At 40.0% G+C, this 15,670-nt stretch overlaps 1 long non-coding RNA gene across 1 annotated transcript in view; it reads right to left on the reverse strand.

Annotated features, from left to right (window-relative positions):
• LOC131506697 (uncharacterized) overlaps positions 1-9,229 on the reverse strand; it is a 34,392-nt gene extending 25,163 nt beyond the window's left edge. Inside the window, exon 1 of the long non-coding RNA XR_009259097.1 lies at positions 9,126-9,229. This is a non-coding gene — a long non-coding RNA (uncharacterized LOC131506697). The remainder of the gene's footprint in view (positions 1-9,125) is intronic.
• Between the last annotated feature and the right edge of the window lie 6,441 nt (positions 9,230-15,670).

Consider the following 15,670-nt stretch of genomic DNA (forward strand, 5'->3'; position numbering starts at 1 on the left):
CCTCTTTGCAGTTTAAGAAGGGGGTTCCTGAAGTTGGAAAAATCTTGCCACAACATTGATATCAGAATGGAAGATTCCTAGGCCTCCAGGTGGCCCCCAGGAGATTCATTCTGGAGCTGACAGGTTCATCCAAGGGGCCTCAAACACATCACCCAGAGGGAGCAAGCCACTTCATTTTCTTCAGACCTTTCTGTCTCCCAGGCAGACTCCCCCGGGGTTCTTCAGACCAAAGTACTTCACAGGAAGCTAGAAAAGGAGTTCTTGGAAACATACAGAGGCCAACTACGTGGGGGTGAGCAAGAGGTAAAAGATTTTTGCTCCAAAGGGAGGAAGCCTAGTGGAGGATGCTTTCATTTAGCCTGTGATGACAAGATAAGGAATTAATAGCTTTAAGCTGCATTGAGGAACGCAGAGATAACAGTGGGCGATAAACCTCCCAACCAGATGGTGCTCCAGACAACACGGGAGGGTCCTTGGGCTCCAGCCCAGCTTCCCTCAGAGTTACAAGAGTTTTAGAGCATTCACAAGGCCAGCTCATGGCCTTGGGAGTGTGTGGAAAATAACAAAGCAACCTGTAGAGACCTGGAAAAGAAACACATGCAATAAGGAAGGTTCTGTTCCAGCCTAGGGAAGCACAGGGGTAAGCCAAGACTGACCTTGTGCAGGAGATTTGCTTATACACTTCAGGAGACTAAAAACTTCCCAGGTTCCACACTAAGAATCCAGGATCCTCCAAAGTGAATTTACAGGGAAGTGACACAATTTATTAGAAGTCTAATAAATTAGGGCACTTGGGTGGCTCAGTCGGTTAAGTGTCTAACTCTGGATTTCAGCTCAGGTCATGATCTCACAGTTATAAGATCAGCCCTGAGTCTGGCTCTGTGCTGGGCACGGAGCCTGCTTAAGATTCTTAATCTCCCTCTCCTTTTGCCCTTCACCTTCTCTCTCTCTCTCTCTCAAAAAAAAAAAAAAAAAAAAGGAAAGTCTGTGGAATTGCACACTTGGTCTTGATATTTATGGGATCAGTGGGAAAAAGGAAGATGGAGAGAGTTCCGCTCTCTGAAGCTGGACATGTGCAGCCTCCAATTCAACTGTCTTATGAGCAGAACTTAGCAAAAGTGTGTACCTTCTCTCTAGAAGCAAGGATGGGGAGTCCATTTTGGACTGCTCAGTAATTTTAGGAAACAAATTCTGGCCACCATGGCACTCACTCTTGTGATTCATTTCTCCTATCTAGAATGGATCATATTGTCTAAACGTCAGGCCTATCCTTTGCACCCCACCAAAAAAAGAAAAGAAAAAATAAAGGAAGAGCCAAACCAATGCAGCAAGTGGATTTACAGGATGCATTTGGGCAGCATCCAGTGTCTCAAGAAGCTGTCAAAGCAAGTGTCTCCACGGCACAGAGCAGACCCTGTTGGGGCCAGAGTGACTCACCAGCATTCTTTTTCACCTATTGTTCTGGGAGAGGGAAGCTCCCTACTCCAGATGCTCTTTCTTACTCTCTTGATCAGATTCAGGCTCCCATTCCCCAACCATCAACCATCACCCCCACCTGAGTCTTCCTTCATCACTACTATTCTGTCCTCTGTTCTCATCACCCCCACCTCTGGGAGGTGATGAGAACAGAGAGGCATCTTCCTTTCTCTCACTCTGTCCATTAACTCTTCTGAGGCCCACCCCAAAACCCCCACGCTGAGCTCTGGAACACTAGGGTAATTTGAACCTGCATCTGTGGATAGCTTCGTCTGTGTTTACAGATAGAAGACAAGCTGCAAGAAACAGAATTGGATTTGTTATTTGTAAGTCAAACCAGCTGTGATCTCCTGTCTGTGGCTGCTTCCTTTGCAAATGCCAAATGTCACTTGTGGTTGGAGACACTTTTCTTCCCAGGGAGTTGTTTTCCCCTCCTGTAGCCAGCTCTCCTCCTGTGCCTCTTCCTCTGCCAGCTGCTCTTCTGCAAGGTGTGTGGAGCCAGCCTGTGCCCCACCCCCAGCTGGCTCCTGAGAGAATTCTATGGCTCAGGAGTTCCAGCACCTTTTGGAAGTCTGCTTAGCTGGGTGGGAGTGGGGTACTGGGCTGGATTAGACTAACTCCTTTCCAGAGTCTTTCTTTCCCCTCCACATTTTAGAAGTCAACTTGAAGTGTATCTCCATGGAGTTCTAAACTAAGAATCACTTTGGGGGGGAAAAAAAAAAAGAAACACTTGGCTTAACTTACTACCCCCCTAGAAGGGAGCATCAGAGTGAGTTTATATGTGTTTGGGGACAACTGCATTTCAAATTGGTAATATTTAAATCATCAACAAAAAGAAACTTTTACATTTAAGTTGGTCAGTATCCATCCTTTGGATGCAAGCTTCTTGGGAACAGGGACATGGTCATGTTATCTAGGGAGTTCCATATACAGATCTCCATTCAGCATTTGTTGAATACCTACCAGGTACTCAGCTTATGCTGTTAAAGAGCACACAATCTACAAGGTAGAAGAAAAGTATATAGCCATGGGAAAAGGTTTGTTTTATTCCCTTGCACTATTAACCAAGGGCTAGTTGAGGCTTATTGGCATACAATGCAATGGGAGTTTAGTGTGGGGAACGATAGTAGGCTGGGGGTGATCAGGGAAGGTTTCATGGAGGAGGGAGGGCTTAAACTGAGGCCCAAAGAAGTGACTCCATGTTTATAATAAAGGGATGTGTTGGAGCACCTGGGTGGCTCAGTTGGTTAAGTGTCTGACTTTGGCTCAGGTCATGATCTCACATTTCGTGAGTTGAAGACCTGTGTGGGGCTCTGTGTTGACAGCACGGAGCCTGGAGCCTGCTTTGGATTCTGTTTCTCCCTCTCTCCCTGCCCCTCCCCTGCTCGCACTCTCTCTCTCAAAACAAACAAACAAACAAACAAACAAACAAACATTAAAAAAAAGATGTGGAAAAATGGGGTTGGGGGAGTGTGGTTAAAGTTCAACAACTAGCTCCCCTCAACCTTGCATAAAAAGACATAATTACCAGTGTTGGCCAATTTCCATGGGGTAAATATACCCAGCATGGCTAATTTCATGGCCAATTTCAAGGTACTAATGTGAAGTCACTGAACTATGAGCCAGGAAAACATGCATAGTAGAGCACCATTAAGTAGCACTTTTGCCATACAGATACAATAAAAGTAAATCATGATGTGAATAAAATGCAGTAAAATAATTAGGAAGTGATGGGTTTTGAGCATTTAGTACCTTTGCTTTTTTTAAAAAAATTTTTTAATGTTTATTTATTTTTGACAGAGAGAGAGAGAGAGAGAGACAGAGCATGAGCAGGGGAGGGGCAGAGAGGAAGGGAAACAGAATCAGAAGCAGGCTCCAGGATCCAAGCTTCTAGCACAGAGCCCAATGCGGGGCTTGAACTCACAGACTGCGAGATCATGACCTGAGCCGAAGTCAGACGCTCGACTGACTGAGGCACCCAGGCGCCCCTACCTTTGCTTTTAACTTCAAGTTTGTATAACTTACTTTTTAAAAATGTTTATTTATTTATTTTGACAGAGAGAGAGATAGAGAGTGAGCAAGTGGGGGAAGGGGCAGAGAGAGCGGTAATCCCAAGTAGGCTCTGTGCTGTCAGCTTGGAGTCCAACATGGGGCTCAATCCCATGAACTATGAGATCATAACCTGAACCAAAACCAAGAGTTGGGTGCTTTAACGACTGAGCCACCCAGGATCCCCCAATATATACCTTACCTTTTAAATGATGGTTGGGCTTAACAATAAGATCACAAATTCCGGAATATTTTAATGGTTGGCTCTCATGAGTCACTATGAGCCAACTCCAGCACACCACTGGTACAGTACAGATAGAAGTATGGAATGGAGATTGATATGGGGTGTTTGGTGGATGTTGTACCAGTGAAAGGCTTTGCTAACACTAGTGATGATTAGTCTAGCTTTGGTGTTCCTGTTCACATTCTATTCTCTTCTAATGTAGATCTAATCTAAATTAGACTAATCTAAATTAGTTTCTAATCTTAAGAGACTCAAACTGCTAGGAATTCCAGCTGCCTATCTCTAAAGCTCCAGAGAAAAATCTTACGAACAGAATTAAAAAACATTTTTTTAAAGTTTATTTATTTTTGAGAGAGAGAGAGAGAGAGAGAGAGAGAGAGAGAGAGAACAGTGGAGGGGAAGAGAGAGAGGGAAATCCAGAGCAGGCTCCAGGCTCTGAGCTGTCAGTGCGGAGCCTGATGTGGGGCTTGAACTCACGAACTGTGAGATTATGACCTGAGCCAAAGTCAGACACTCAATTGACTGAACCACCCAGGTGCCCCTGAACAGAATTTCTATTTTTCTTTTTTTTCTTTTCTTTCTTTTTTTTTTTTTTTTTTTTTCTGTTTGAGACTCCATGAAAGAATGCTATTGAAGCACCCATTGGTCAAAAGTCACTCACTCTTTTGGACAAGTAGAACTTCCCCAGGGAAAATGCCAAACCTTTCTGCCTCCTTTTGCTTTCCTCCCATGGCTTACTATGCTTGGGCCTGTTCACAGAACAGCTGAAAGAAAGGATCACCACATTCCATGAAAGACCCTTTTTGGAAGGCGTTTGAACGGGGAAAAGAGAGATCCCAAGGGAGGCTGCTTTCACTTTTCTCTGGGAAGGGTGGCCTTAGATGTGTTTAAGACTTGTGCATATGCTGGTTTTTAAAATGATTTCTGGACATCAATATATGAATGTTAGCTCAAGAATGATGATTATTTATGTATTTATGTATTTATTTATTTTAATGTTTATTTATTTGAGAGACAGAGAGACAGAGCACAAGTGGGGGAGGGGCAAAGAGAGAGGGAGACACAGAATTGGAAGCAGGCTCTAGGCTCTGAGCAGTCAGCACAGAGCCTGACACTGGGCATGAACCCATGAACCATGAGATCATTACCTGAGCTGAAGTTGGACACTTAACTGACTGAGCCACCCAGGTGTCCCAGGAATGATGATACTTTAAAGGAAAGTAAGAGAATCAATGAGTCTGTTAGACATTAACCTACAAGTTGTTTCCACAAGAACAAATCTTTCTTTTTTTTTCCTGGGACAGGATGGGATGTTAATTGAAATGATTTTAGTGGGTGACCACCCCACACTTGAAATCCCATCTGCCAGAGTTTTCTTCTAGAATTCTATAGGCCTCTCATCTTAAGTTCCTCTGCAGCCCCTTAGAATTGAGTTTATAGGTACTGATGACATTTGTCCTTGTGGTATAATGTTTTATTTCCCCCTGCTCTTTCTTTCCGATTGCAGTGGTGGGGGAAGAACCAGCACTGGATTCTAGTGTTATAAAGAAAAGTGTAGGTAATGTAGAGAAGAGGTCTGACCTGAGCTCTGGGGCTGATGAGAAAGATCCCACAAAGAGACTTAGGTGTGGCCCATGACCCAGAGGAAACTATGGGAGACTAATACCTGAAAACATGGACAGAACATTTTTTTCCTTTAAGTTTCATTGGGACATAATTGGCATATAGCACTGTACACATTTGAGGTATAATGACTTACATATATTGCTAAATGACCACCAAAGTAACTTTAGTTAATATTCATCACCTCCTGTAGATGCAAAAAACAAACAAACAAACAAACAAACCAAAAACAAAAACAAACCCAAAACTTTCTTTCCTGGAGATGAAAACTTTTTTGGATCTCCTCTCATTGCAACTTTCGAGTATACCTTACAGCAGAAGCACAAAACATTTTCGAAGAAAGAGGATGTGATTAATTTGTGTCAAATGTTGGTAAAAGTTGTAAGAAGAGTGCTGAGAATTCATCATTGGATTTGGTGGAGGTCCCTCATGACCTTGTGTGTTGTGTTAGGGCTTTCCAGAGGACCAGAACCAATGGCATGTGGGATGTGCATATATCTATAGAAAGAGATTTATTTCAAGGAATTGGCTTAGATGATTATGGAGGCTGGGTAGTACAAATCTTCAGGATGAGTCTGTAGGTTGGAGACCCAGAGAAGAGCTGATGCTGTGGATCAAGACTGAAGTCCATCTGCTGGAATATTCTTTTTTTTTCAGGTGAGGTAGGTGTGTTTGATTAGATGAGGCCCCTCATGTTATAGAGGCAATCTGCTTTCCTCAAAGTCCACAATATTAAATGTTAATCTCATCCAAAAACACTCTCACAGAAACATCCAGAATAATGTTTGACCAAACATTTGGGCACCATGGTTCAGCTATGCTGACACATAAAATCAGCATCACGCTTTGACAATAGCAGTTTTGGTGATGGGGTGGGAACAGAGGCCTTATTAGAGTGGGTTCCAGAGATAATGGAAGGGAAAGAAGGAAGACAGTAGAAATCACTTTTTGAAGAATTTTTGCCATAAAGGGATATAGAGAAATGAAGCAGTAACAGTGGGGAGACATGAGATTTCTTTTTAAAGAGAGATATTGTAGGATATTTACATATTGATGAGAATTATCCAGTAGGAAGTAAAAAATGTTGGAAAAAAGAGAGGGGACAATTGTAAGAAAAGAGTCTTTGATCAGATAAGAAGCAACAAGATCCTGTATACAGCTGGAGGGGTGGCCTTATGGATAGATTTGGTAGAGGGGGCATGTGGAAGATCTCTTCTGATTGCTTTAGTTTTCTCATTGAAATAAAAATAAAAGTTATTATTTAAGGATGGGGTAAGGGAAGGGGCTATTATAGTATGGAAAGTGATAGCAGAGACTAGGTTGCAAGCTCAGGAAAAATGATGTTTATTTGGAATTACACTGAGACCTCTCATTGTAGCTTTCTCAAAGGAAGGAGAAGGAGGCAGGAGAGAAGAGGTGAAGAAAAGTTCAAGTATTTCTTCTTTACATGGGGAAATCTTGCGTATGTCAGTAGGCTAAGAGGGGGGTGGTGTGGGGAGACTGATGTTCTTTAAGACAATGATCAATTACACAGGTTCTAGATTGTTGAAGTCATTTCCTATTCACCTTTGTAGTCAACAGGTAACTTGTCTAATGTCCTAATTATTATAGATTCTTAAAATTTTCAGCAAATGTTTAGATTAGTTTCCTCATTTAGTAAGTGACAGAGGAGAGATTTTTCATCTAATCCATTTCATTTATTCACTGCCTGCTATGTATCAAAGGCCATGGACTCAGAGAAGCCCTAAAACTGAGTTAGACATATGCAAACATTTCTTTGATTTTTCAAGCATAGCTGATTTTTTCATTCTACCTTATCTTTTATTCACAAAAACGACTCTGTTTTTAGTCTTGCAGGAATTTAAAAAAATGTGTAGCCTGACAATCAGAAAGTGCTTCTTTAAGTTTTAGGTTTCAGTAGAGGCTCAAAATGTGGCTCTTAATTTATGTGAAGGATGGTATGAGAAGATTGGGGAAGAGGTAGTAGGGTAGGGGATTTCATGCAGGCAAGTAAGGGATGCTTTCAATTCTCATCATGATCTCCATTTGGTCAACCCACTCAATATTTTTACATCTTAATTTGGCTTAACTTCTTAGCAGCATAGGAATTAATGACCCCTCTTCCTTTTCAGGCTCAAAGCCCTCTGCATTGTTCTAAATGTCTGACATCTTCAAAGCTTTTCCACTATGCCTGCTACTCTTCTTGATGTCTACTCCTTCACTAGGCCATCTCCTCCACACAAATACTAGCTGTAGGCAGATTAATATATTCAACCCAGATATCTCTTTGGACCTTCAGACCCATAAATTGAAATGCCTACTTGGTATGCCTTTGGAGGTCTCCAAAATACCTCAAATTCAAGTCTCAACCTGCCTTGATGACCCAAGTTAAAATAATTAGTCCTTCCTTTCTGTTGCCACTACATCTTATTGCAATTATATGTATACCTGTGATCATTACTATCAGCCTGGGAGTGCCTAGAGAAAGAAATTTTGTTTATCAGTGAATCCCTAGCTCTGGCTCCAGTGCTTGGCACAGGGTAGATAGATGAAAGAATGAATAAATGAATGAATTATTTTCTATCAGTGAAAGACCCTGTGATTTTTTTGAAATTTCAAACATAAATAGTTGAGGAGTACATACTATTTGGTTTCCATCTTCATTATTTCACTGAAACTGTTCCTGTCAAAGTCACCAATAACCTCTATATAACTAAGTTCTGTGGACATTTCTTTCTTAAAAATTCATTTTTTACATTAATTTTTTTTTCTTTTAGAGAGAGAGCAGGTGGGGGAGAGGGGCAGAGAGAGAGAGAGAGAGAGAGAAAGAGAGAGAGAGACTTTTAAGCAGACTCCATGCTCAGCACAGAACTCAAAATGGGGCTCTATCCCACAGCCCTGGATCATGATCTAAGCTGAAATCAAGAGTTGGATGCTCAACTACCCAGGTGCCCCTCTGTGGACATTTCTCTAGTCTCATCTTATGTGGCTTGCCACTATCATTCCACATGATTTATCCTTCCTCTTGGCTTTCATGGTATTGTATACTCCTGGTATTCTGTCACTGGGTACTCCTTTAAAAAAACTTAAAAAAATGTTTTTATTATTTATTTATTTATTTATTGAGAAATAGAGAGAGAGAGAGAGAGAGAGAGAGAGAGAGAGAGCATGAGCAAGGGAAGGACAGTGAGATAGGGGGAGAGAAAGAATCCTAAGCAGGCTCCATGCTGTGAGTGCAAAGCCCAATGCAGGGCTCCATCCCAGGAACCATGAGATCATGACCCGAGCTGAAATCAAGAGTCAGCTGCTTAACCGACTGAGCTACTCAGGCACCCCTAAAAACACTTTTTAATTTAATTTAACTTAATTTAATTTAATTTAATTTAGCTTAGTTTTATTGCGTGTAATTGACAAATAGAAATTTTACAAATTTTAGGTATGCAACTTGATGTTGTGATATATGTATACAGTAGTCTCCCCTTTTCCATTTCCATGGGGAATGTTGTCCAAGACCTCCAGCTGATGACTGACACTGCAGATAGCACTGAACCCTATATATACTGTGTTTTCCTACACATACATACCTATGATAAAGTTTGATTTATAAATTAGGCACAGTAAGATATTAACAACAACTAATAATATAATAGAACAATTGTAGCAATAGATTCTAATAAAAATTGTGTGAATACGGTCTCTCTCTCTCTCAAAATATCTTGTGCTATACACTCACCTTTCTTGTGATGATGTGAGATGACAAATTTCCTACATAGTGTGATGAAGTGAGGTGAATGATGTAGGCATTGTGATGTAGTGTTAGGCTACAGTCTAACAGGGGTGGAAGGTTAGGGAGAGGGCCAGTCTACATTGTGAGATAATCACCAGAATCAAGCTAGTTAACATATCCATTACCTCATATAGTTACTTTTTTGGCTGTGTGTGTGATGAGAGTTCTTAAGATCTACCCTTTTAGCAAATTTCAAGTATACAATATAAGTAATATTAACTAGTCACCATTGGTATATTAGATCTCCAGGACTTATTTATCTTGCATAACTGAAATTTTGTACCCCTTGACCAACATCTCCTCCCCATTTTCCCCACTTCTACCCCCTGGTAACCACCATTCTACTCTGTGTGTCTATGAGTTCAACAATGGTAGAATCCGTGGATACTTCTTTTGAATCTTCTTGGCTCGATCCTCTTCTCTTTGGTCTCTAGATCTTGGTTGGCCTCTAAGTCTTGTAGTGTCACAAGATTGTAATGTAGGCCTCATTGTCTTCTTTCTCCACATTTTTCTCCTAAGTGATCTTATTTAGTTCCATGACTTTAACAACGACTGTCTTAATGCTTTTTAATTTTTATCTCTGATGACATTTTAAAACATTAGGTTTATATTTTACTGCTTGCTTGATAACACCATTAGAATGATAAATATCTCAAATGTATCCGGGATAAAATGAAATTATTAATTTCCTATCTTTTTCCCATCTCACATGTTTCTCCTAGTCTTCCCCAACTCATTATGTGGCTTTCCTATTTATTAAGCCAAACCCTAAGAAGGGGCCTTGATTTCATTCTAATTTACCTCCCACATTCATAGTTTTGTCTCTATAATACAGTGCTTTGCACAGAGTAGTAATAAAACATATTCATTAAGTGAATATTTTATAATATAATACATAGTAAAATGCATCCCTAGTTCTAAACAATTAATAAATGAAGTTTGGAAAAATAACGTTGCTGTTAGTTTTTGGCCTTTTCGTTTTAGACATGGCTTATTTATTTACTTAGGGTCTTCCTTATTGATATGTCATTCCTTGTCATGTTAGTCTTTCCATTTATCCTGTTGAGTGTTTATTTTCCAAGGATTGCTGGCTCCCTCTTTCGAGAATGGAATTGGAAATTCAGATCTGGGCAGTAGATGTGTTCATTGCTAGTGTAGTATTGTTATTTCTAGGCCTTCTCAGTTGAAAAAGCAAGGAAATATAAATGAGTATACTAACTATTTTATATACACATATCTTTAAATATTTCTATATGGAACCATGTAACCTATATTAAGCTAAACAGGAGTACACATTGATGTCTCCAACTCCAATCCATCACCACATGGATCATGGATCATTTTGGCTTCCTCCCCTTGCTTATCTGTAATTCCCTCTCATACAATGAAAAAAATGGCTCCCACCACCCACCATACATTTACTTATTTGTTCAATTACAGTATACATGTATTGTAGCTGTATCAGAATTGTTAACCCATACCCCTGTGGAAAACAAGTTTATCAACTAGAGTACAGTGTTTATGTAAACTTCCTTTTCCTATTAGGTTTACAGACTCCATTCATTTCTAAAGTTAGTTAGGTTCAATAATATCTCTTCCTTTCAGTAAGATTGTTTTGTACATATATTTTAAAATTATTTTAATATTTATTTATTTTTTGAGAGAGACAGACAGAGACAGAGCATGAGTGAGGAAGGGGCAGACAGAGAGGGAGACACAGAATCCAAAGCAGGCTCCAGGCTCTGAGCTGTCAGCACAGAGCCCAATATGGGGCTCAAACTCAAGGACTGTGAGATCATGACCTGAGCTGAAGTCGGACACTTAACCAACAAGTCGGCACCCCGTTTTGTACATATTTAATACCTGAGATCCTTTGACCTCCCAAATGATTTAATTTTTTTAAGTTTATTTATTTATTTTGAGAGAGAGAGAGCGCAGAAGTAGGGGAGGGGCAGAGAGAGAGGCAGAGAGAGAATCCCAAGCAGGCTCTGCACTTTCAGCACAGAGCCTGATCCCGGGCTCAATCTCACAAACCATGAGATCATGACCTGAACCAAAATCAAAAGCCAGGCACTCAACTGACTGAGCCACCCAGGAGCCCCAATGATTTAATTTTTTAAAAATTTTGCATACATTCAGGTTGGCTTTTTGTGGAATAAAATTCTATTGCTTTTAACAAATGCATATCATGTATACACATTACAGAATCCCACAAAATAGTTTTGTTGCCCTAAAAATCCTCTGTGATTCACCTACTCAAACCCTGTCCCCATCCCCCTGGCAGTCACTTATCTTTTTACTGTCTCTATAGTATTGTCTTTTGCAGAATGTTATATAATTGAATTATCTAGTATGCGACTTTTCCAGACTACCATCTTTCACTTAGTGATATGCATTTAAGGTTCACCCATGACTTCCTGTGGCTTGATTGCTCACTTAAAAAAAAAATCATGAAATAATATTGTATTATGTTAATGTACCACAGTTCATCCATTCGTATACTAAAGGATATCTTGGTTGCTTCTAGTTTGTGGGATTATGAGTAAAGCTGCTAAAACATTCATGCTAAAATATTTCTGTGTGGTCAAAAGTTTTCAAATCAGTTGGGCAATAGGGAGATAGACAGCCAGGAAGAGATTTCCAGCCCAGTGTTACCTTTCAGACATAAAAACCCAACTTCTCTTGTTTGTGTCTCTAAGCCAGCTTCAGACAATACACTTAGAGTTTCAAGAATAAAAATCTGTCTTGGGGCACCTGGGTGGCTCAGCTGATTAAGTGTCTGACTCTTGGTTTTAACTCAGGTCATGATCTCATGCTTTATGAGATGGATCCCCTTGTCTGGCTCCATGTTGACAGCATGGGGCCTGCTTGAGATTTTCTCTCCCTCTCTCTTTGCCCCCCCCAACCTTGTACATTGATATCTCTCTCTCTCTCTCTCAAAATAAACAAATAAACTTTAAAAAATCCGCCTCTACTGCGCTTCAAGGACTGTCATCTGGAGCACTGGGTCAGCACTGAGTGAGACTCACCAAATGATCTCTGATCAGTCAGCCAGGAATGAAGACAAAGTTGGCAAAGGTGCTCACTTGAGAGATCTGGGGTGGGGGTGGGGCCAATGATAAATTGGATTTGACTGATGGCATTATAAATGCTGAAGAAATAAATTGTTTATGATACTTGTTAAAGATTATAAGGAAAATTTTATTCAGAGGGAGCTAACACAATGGGGTTTTGCAGTAAGGGAGAGAGATTGGGTCAAATATGAATGTGACAAAGAAAAGTAAAGATTTATAGCCAAGGATTCATAGAAGCAGTGTTCTAGTAAGTGAAAAATTACTAAGAGATAGCATAATTCTTTGCTAAATTGACCTAACAGGATTTTGGCTGACGGCAGCCAAGAGGATAAGATACACAGGGTAGGGAATGAAAAATTTGATCAGATATCAAGGGTTATTAGGCCAAGGTTGGGTATTTTCACTTAAGTAATTCAGTGAGATTCTTACTAAAACTTGAGTAGGTGGACCAAGGGCAAGAGTCCAAGGTTGAGGCTTAGTCAGAAAGATGACTCCAAGGAGCCTGATTCAAGTTTGGTCAAAAGAGAGTATTGTCACTTAATAAATGATGGAAAGAAGGAAGGAAGGAAGGAAGGAAGGAAGGAAGGAAGGAAGGAAGGAAGGAAGGAAGGAAAAAATAAGTATATGTTAATGTCTACAGACACACACACACACACATAAGTTGATAATGGAGGTTAGCCCAGTGTATGAGACACAGAGGCAGTGGGATTAAGCCTGCCTGAAGGAGTCAGGAATGATTTTAGAGAGGAGGTGATGGAAGCTTGGGCTAATTCTTGAAGGAAAGCATTTGTCCTGGTATGGGAAGGAATGTTGTACTTCAGACTGGAGGAGAGAGTACTTGTTGGAATGGAGGGGGGTTAGAGGTGTGCTGTGGGGAGATGATGCTAGGAAGTGAGTTTCAATAGGTTAGGAGAGGGGTTGATGCCAAAAAGAGACAGGAAAGCCTGCAAATGAGATTAGTTTGTGTCCTGTGGATAGAGGGACAAGGGAGCCTGGGCATTCAAAATGTGACTCAGGTATAAACAGCATCTCTATCACCTGGGAGCTTGTCAGACATGAAACACTTGGGCCCCACTCCAGATCTACTGAATCAGAATCTGCACTTGAACAAGATCCCAGGGGATTCTTAGACACCTCAAGGTTTGAGAAGTACTTCTCTAGGAGTTCTGTGCAGGGATTACTGTGGCTAGAATTGAATTTTGAAGTTCTTTCATCTGTGACAATTAAATTTTTCTAGTGCAAACTCATCCAGTTTCTTGTGTGGGGGGCATATACCTAGCAGCAAGTGTTCGGGGAGCAGATAGGGGATGACTGCTGTGTCCTCAGCTCAATATTCAGGCTTTAGTTTTATCTGTCTGCTTTCAGCATCATGCCCCATCCCTACCATTTGGACATTATTTTGCACAATCTTGACCCTCTCCTGAGAATAAACTTCTGGTTTCTTGAATAGGGTGAGTGTGGATATTGTTTGGTGGGGGAAAGAATCCAGGGGTCCAATTGTTGTATTTATTTATCAGTATCCTTACTCTCAGCCCCACACCTCATTGTCTGTAGTGCTTCCACATTCAGAAGGATAAATTGGCTTATTTCTCAAGGGACCACCACTCTCCAGGATTGTACCTTGCTCTACTGAGAGAGAGGCGATATTTCTTTATCCACTTTACTATTTCCTAAAATTCTCCTAAATTCTCACAAGCACTATTACTGTCTGTCTTTTTTGTACTTGAAGATTTATATTCCTTTAGTGACTCTTCAGTTGAGTTTGGGAGAAAACAGACGATTCTTCCACATTTAAAGGAAAATTTTCGAGATTATGCTCTAATTTCTTTTTTTTTTGAAGTAACTTGACTTTAAACAAATCTATACATATAATAAAATGCACCCATTTAAGCATACTCTCTGATGAGTTTTTATTCTCAATCAAGATGTACAATATTTCTATCAACTCATAAGTTTCTTTCCTGCAGCAGGCAGTTTCTAAAAAGGCTCGTATTGATTGCTACCTCCTAGTACTCTTTCCCTTGTATAATTCCCTCCCATTGAAGGTGAACTGCACCCAGGGACTTGATTCTAATGAATAGAATATGGGAAATGTGATGAGATATTGCTTCTGAGATTAGGTTACAAAAGATTGTGACTTCCATCTTGCTGGCATTCTCTTGCCCTTTGTCCTCTTGCCAGCTTTCTCTGGCAAAACCAGTTTCAATATTGTGAGCTTTCCTGTGAAGGAGCCACCATGTCAAAGAACTGGGGGCATAATCTGGTCAACAGTTTATGAAGAATTGAGGCCCTCAATCCAACAACTGGCAAGGAACTGAATCCTGCCAATAACCACCTGAATGAGCTGAGAAGTAGATTCACTCTAAGTTGAGCCTTAAGAAGATTATAAACCCAGTGGACAACCCTGATTGCAGCCTGTAAGACATCCAGAGCCAGAGGAACCAGTTAAGCCATGCCCAGATTACTGGCCCACAGAAACTGAGAGATAATAAATGTGTTAAACTTTTAGTTTGGGGGTAATTTATTAATAGATAACTAATATGCCTCCTGACTGTTTGCAAATGGTCAGTCAAGTATCCACTGATTAGCAGATTACTTCAATACTATAGAGTTGTCTTCCTCTTCTAGAATTTCAGATAATATAGTATTTTTGTGATCTACCCATGTTGCATATATTAGGTATTGGTTCATTTTTATTGAATAATATTCCAGTGTATGGATATAACAAAATTTGTTCTCCCATTCGTCTATTGTTGAACATTTGTGTTGCTGCTAGGTTTTGGTTATTGTGAATAAAGCTGCTACAAGCATTCATGTATAATCTGTATGTGAAATATGTTCTATTTCTCTTGGGTAAATACTTACAATTGCTGGATCATATGGTAAGTGAAGCCTTGTATATTGTTCTTTTTAAGATCTGTTTCTTAAAGTGTTTGTAACTTTTTCAAGATCACTTTTTCTCTTGGGCTTTCAGCAGTTGACAGTTATGCACCTTTGTGTGGTTTTCTTTGTATTTGTCATATTTGGGAGCATCAAGTTTCTTGGACTTTTAAGTTAATACTTTCTTTTCATAATTTGGAAAACTTCTCTGCTCTTTATTTAAATATTTTTGTGTTCTTTTCTTTCTGGGACTCCAATTACACATTTGTTAGACTGGTAGGCTACATATCTACAGGCTTGTAGCCTGTAGGCTACATATCTTGTAGGCTCTTTTAATATTCAAATCTATTATTTGAACTAGATAATTTCTACTGATTTATTTGCAAGTTCATGGATTCTTCCCCCATCTTTATTCTACTGTTGAACTCATCTAGTAAAATTTTCATTTCAGTTGTTATGCCTTTTGGTTCTAGAATTTCTCATGATTTCCATTTCTCTATTTAAATTCTGTTTTCTCATTAGAACTCCATTTTCCTT

This window comes from Neofelis nebulosa, chromosome 3 (assembly GCF_028018385.1).
Source record: "Neofelis nebulosa isolate mNeoNeb1 chromosome 3, mNeoNeb1.pri, whole genome shotgun sequence".
Classification (NCBI taxonomy): Eukaryota; Metazoa; Chordata; class Mammalia; order Carnivora; family Felidae; genus Neofelis; species Neofelis nebulosa.